Genomic DNA, 5,407 nt, shown 5'->3' on the forward strand with positions numbered 1-5,407 from the left:
GCGGGGGTCGGGGCGGCGGCGTTGAGGCAGCGCAAGAGCACAGCGGCGGACGGCGTGCAGGCGCGGCGGACGGAGGGGGCGGAGCAAGGGGGCGGCGGCGTACGGTTGGGGTCGAGGAGTGGGGGATCTGGCGAGCGAGGGGAGGGATCGAGGGAGGCGACAGTGCGAGGGGAACAAGTATGTCTATTCTAATGGCGCACCTCCCCCTGGTGCGCCATAAGTACGTCAACTCTAATGGCGCACCTCCCCTGGTGCGCCATTAGAATTTGGTTTTACTTATTAGCCCGACTGGTCAGGTTATATCCCACCTAACCCTATCTCCATCAGAACACGCCCACTAGCCTGACTGGTCAGCACGCAGCACACACATTAGGAGGTCCTGGGTTCGATTCCCAGGCTCCCCAATTTTTATTTTTATGCATTTAAAATGCTGTTTGATATTTATTTGTGTTTAAATATGTTCAAACTTGTTTAAATCATAACAGTAATAATTTTTTATGCTTTTTTTTGCAAATTTAGTTGCATTCATTTGTGACGGTGGAGCGGGCCGGGGAGGGTGCGGGGGAGAGGGTGTGGGGGGTCGTCGGCGACGGCCGGTGGAGCGGGGGAGGGTGCGGTGGGTCGTCGGCGACGGTGGAGTGGGGGAGGGTGCGGGCCGGGGGTCGGCGGCGGCGGCCGGTGGAGCGGGGAAGGGTGCGGGGGGTCGGCTACAATCGAGTGTCCATGAAATTTAAAAACATTCATGAGTTTAAAAAGTGCCCATGAAATACAATCGAGAAATGAAGGCTACAATTTAAATACAATCGATCTTAGCTAGCTATCTGTTCACAATCTTCTTGCCCTTATTTTTCGTAAATGGAGTTCTTCTCTTGAACGGACGTCCTTTAGGTAGGGTGGTCCTGCTTCTTCTTGTGGTGTATGCTAATACTTCATCGTCGTCGTCATGTTCCATCTTCGGGTCGCCGTACTTGTCGAAGTCTTGCTCATTGGCGACTCCATCCATTCCGATGATCTTCCTTTTGCCTCTCCTCACGACAACACGACTGGGCTTTGATGGGTCGGTAATGAAGAAGCATTGGTCCACTTGAGAAGCCAGTACCCATGGCTCATTTTTCGCGGTGACGTTCGCGCCTGCGGTCTTGGATTTGGCTTCGGGTATAACCATGGTGGTGAAATACCGGTCTTCTTTTATGACGCTCTTGGCTCATCTGACACGGAACATCGGGACCTTCTCTCCAGTGTAGCTCAGCTCCCAGATCTCCTCGATCCTTCCGTAGTATCTATCCTTGTCGTTACCGGTGTAGGATTCCATCGTTACTCCGGAGTTCTGATAACCATCGCTCTTCATGTCCTTGTCCTCGGTGTAGAATGTGTAGCTGTTGATATCGTACGCCTCATACGTCATCAGGTTGTGCTCGGCGCCCTGTGACAAGGCGAATATGAGTTGTTCTTCCGCGGAAGAATCCTCATGTAAAGGGTACGACAGAAGCTTCTGCTTGAACCAACGCGTGAAACATGAGTTGTGCTCTTTGATTATATCTCCGTCTGTCCTCTGTTGGCCTCGGTCATTGTACGTCTTCTCAATAAACGTTTTGTGCTCTACCACCCAAGGATCGACCACGTCTATGTGTTGTAGCGCGACTAGGTTTGCTCCACGGTGGATCTTCCAGTACGGCAAGTCCCAGAAAACATACCTCGTTTTCCATACCTTCAACAGTGGCTCTGGCGCCTTTCGCTTCTTTCCCGGCTCTGGCGCCTTTTGCTTCTTTCCCGGCAGTGGGCAATCTTTCCAATTTTTCAACAGCTCGTCTATTTCCTCGCCGCTCCTCGTACGCGGGCGTCTTCGGGGTTCGGTTTCACCATCGAACAGATCCTTGCGTTTCCTCCACGGGTCATCGTCGCGAAGCCACCTTCGATGTCCCATGAACACGGTTTTCGAAGACCCGGGATCTCTATCTAGCTGGCGATACGTTGTGTCATCCATGCACCTGACACATCCAGAAAATCCGTGGACCACCTCCCCCGCGAGATATCCGAAACCGAGATAGTCGTGCACCGTCGTGAGCAGTGCGGCTCTCATAGGGAAATATTCTTTCTCTGCGGCGTCCCACGTATTGGCTGGTGTTTTCCACAGCGTGTCTAGCTCCTCTTCCAGCAGCCCCAGATACAGATTGATGTCGTTCCCTGGTTGTTTCGGCCCTTCAATTAGCATACTCATGTGAATGTACTTCCTCTTCATGCACAACCAGGGGGGAAGGTTGTACATCCACACAAACACAGGCCAGGTGCTATGTGTGCTTCTCTAGCTGCCAAACGGATTGACTCCATCGGTGCTCGCGCCCAGCACGATGTTCCTTGGATCATTAAATTCTGGGTGTTCGAAGTTCAACGCTTGCCACTGGCTCCCATCCTTAGGGTGACTCAGCATCTTGTCTTTTTTATTTATCTCCGGATCATTTGCGTCATCTTCTCGCTTCTTCTCCTCCCTATCCGCATGCCAACGCAGGAGCTTTGCTACCTTAGGGTCCACGAAATACCGCTGCAGACGAGGAGTGATCGGAAAGTACCACACCACTTTTCGAGAAGCTTTCTTCCTCTTCTTGTATCGAGTGACGCCGCACACCGGACATATGGTAGACTCCGTGTGCTCGTCCCGATAAATGATGCAATTGTTCATGCACACATGGTATTTCACGTGCGGTAAATCCAGAGGACACACGATTTTCTTCGCCTCCTCGAAACTGGTCGGGCACTTGTTCCCCTTGGGAAGACGTTCGTGCCAGAATGACATGTTCTCGTCAAAGCATGCGTCGGTCATTTTGTGCTTTACCTTCATCTTCAGACCATGAGCGTTACTTTCAGGCGGGTATCCTCGGGCCTGCATCCTTCATACAATGGAGTAACCGCGTCTATCTCCAGTTGATCCAGCTTGGCTTTCTCTCGGGCGGCAGCTCTTGCGTTATCCGTCTGCTTGAGAAGCAGCTCTTGAATATGAGGGTCCTGCACCCAGCCCATCGATGGTCCATCGTCGTCTGCTCCGCCGGCATCTTCATCTTCATGATCATGCCCTTCGTCTGCTCCCGCATCTTCCTCATCATCATGTCCGGCATCTTCTACATGATGACTGTGTACAGCATCACCGTCGTGATCATGTCCTGGAGATTCTTCGTCTTCTCGCCCGCCCGAGCCGCGGTGGTTGTCTTGCTGCCCATCCTCATTTCTTGCCCGACCCCCATGGACGACTTCATAGTCATCTTCATCACCTTGCCACCGATAGCCATCCATGAAACCACGCAAGAGCAGGTGGTCCCGCACCTGCCCGGAATCCGGGTCCGCAATAAGGCTCTTCAGCTTGCATCTTCGACACGTACATCTTATCTCCGTCTCGTTCTTTTCAAGCATCTCGGCCTTCGCAGAGCTCAAAAACCTATTCACGATGCCTTCGGTCATCGTGCGGACCATGGTCACCTGCGGGGTAGAGCAAAACAATATTTTAGAACCAAGAAAAAATTTGGCATGACTTTTCCTAAAAATAGGACCAAAAAGAATGCATAGTGCCAAAATTCTCGCCGAAACGGAAATGAATCAACATTCCGGCAAAATATTGGCAACTATCGCATTTCAAATACCGGTACCTGCAAACACAAACATATATGCAACACCACAAACATATGCAACACCACAAACATACATAGATCTAGCTAGGACATAAAAAGTGCATGTGCACGTTGTTGGAGGGAGAACAACACAAAGATAGCTTCCCCCTTACTTACCTATTAAAAAAGGGGCTTTAACCACGTAATTTGGATGAATTTATGGTGCAAATGAGGTGAGGAGGAGGAGGCAGCCGAGACAAGCTTGGAGGAGGGAGGAGAGAATGAAGTGCGGAAAGTGAGTGGGTAGGTGTGGCTGTCCAAAATATCTAGCTCGTCCCAGGTTACTAATGGCGCACCACCACACAATGCGCCATTAGTAACCCTGGTTACTAATGGCGCACCTGCAGGTGGTGCGCCATTAGTAGTTTTGCAAAAAAACACTAATGGCGCACGGGGAGCAGTGCGCCATTACTAGCTTAAACTAGTAATGGCGCACTGCACCCGATGCGCCATTAGTAGTTTTGCAAAAAAGTAAAAAATAAAAAAATATTTTAGTGGCGCACTGTGTTGCTGGTGCGCCATTAGTATGTCTGGCAAAATAAAAAAAAAATTTGTTACTAATGGCGCACCATTTGTCTGGTGCGCCATTTGTGTCTTTCACACTAATGGCACACCAGCACATGGTGCACCATTGCTATATAGCAATGGCGCACCACATGTCTGGTGCGCCATTAATGGCCATTCCATCTATAGCCCTTTTCCTAGTAGTGCCTGCGACATGCGGCGGACGGGCGGCGCCCCCTCCACAGCAGGGCCTCGAACTGCGGCCGCGATTCCGCCATGTCCGGATGTAGGACCTGATCGATGATGTAGAGGTCGCCCCCGTCTTCGCCGTCATGGAGGTGCAAGGCCGACGGAGGGACGGAGATGGCCAACGGCGAGTCCTTGTGCTGGTGGAGGTTTGGCATGCTATCGATGCAGCGGCAGTGCTCGCCCGTGTCAAAGCGGAACATGTTGTTGGCGCGGTCCCCCAAGATGACCTTGTTCTCCGACGCGGTGGGGAAGAAATGAATGACATGATTGGTCGGCAGGGAGGACGAGACTACCGGCGGCCTCATGATCACCTGGCTTTTTGGAGACTTGATCTTGGGCGCCGCCGCCAAAGCAGCCTTGAAGCTTCTTCTCCTGTTGGGCGCCCAGGCCTTGGCGGGCGTCAGTGTTGGCACCACCTTCGCATGCGCGGCCGTCTCTTCTGCCGATTGGTGAAGAAAATTCCATCTTGGAGAGGTCCAGGCGCCACAGCGAATAGACGCGTTTGAGCTAGTCATACACCCCCAGATTTACGAACCGCCTGGCGCCGCCGCTCATCTCCGACTCTCCGACGATCTGCTCAGTATGACCCTGCTCTCCTGGGTGGGTCAGACGTTGTAGATTGAAAAGAAATAAGGACAAAATTGGATCAAAATCTAAGCAAATTGACACAGATCTACCGGCGGCGAACCTGGATCAGAACGGCGGCGGGAGGGAGGTGGTAGGTCATTCAACTCAGGTCACAAAAAACCACCAAAATGCGTCTAATGTGTACCGCGTAGCACGGATTATCTTATTTGCCTACGAACCGTAATGCTACATCTACATAATAAAAGCTACTCCCTCCGTTTTAAAATAGATGACCCAAACTTTATACTAACTTTGTATTAAAGTTAGTACAAAGTTGAATCATCTATTTTTGAACGGACGGAGTACGTATGTTACGTAAAGGACAACGTGGATTGTAGTGATCGGAGAAGGGGGAGGAAGGGGCCCCACCC

The 5,407-nt window shown here is 51.5% G+C and overlaps 1 pseudogene; it reads right to left on the bottom strand.

Moving 5' to 3' along the window:
* LOC123076131 (uncharacterized) overlaps positions 1 to 4,964 on the bottom strand; it is a 12,624-nt pseudogene extending 7,660 nt beyond the window's left edge.
* Positions 4,965 to 5,407: the final 443 nt, after the last annotated feature.

Source organism: Triticum aestivum, chromosome 3D (genome assembly GCF_018294505.1).
Source record: "Triticum aestivum cultivar Chinese Spring chromosome 3D, IWGSC CS RefSeq v2.1, whole genome shotgun sequence".
NCBI classification, from domain to species: domain Eukaryota; kingdom Viridiplantae; phylum Streptophyta; class Magnoliopsida; order Poales; family Poaceae; genus Triticum; species Triticum aestivum.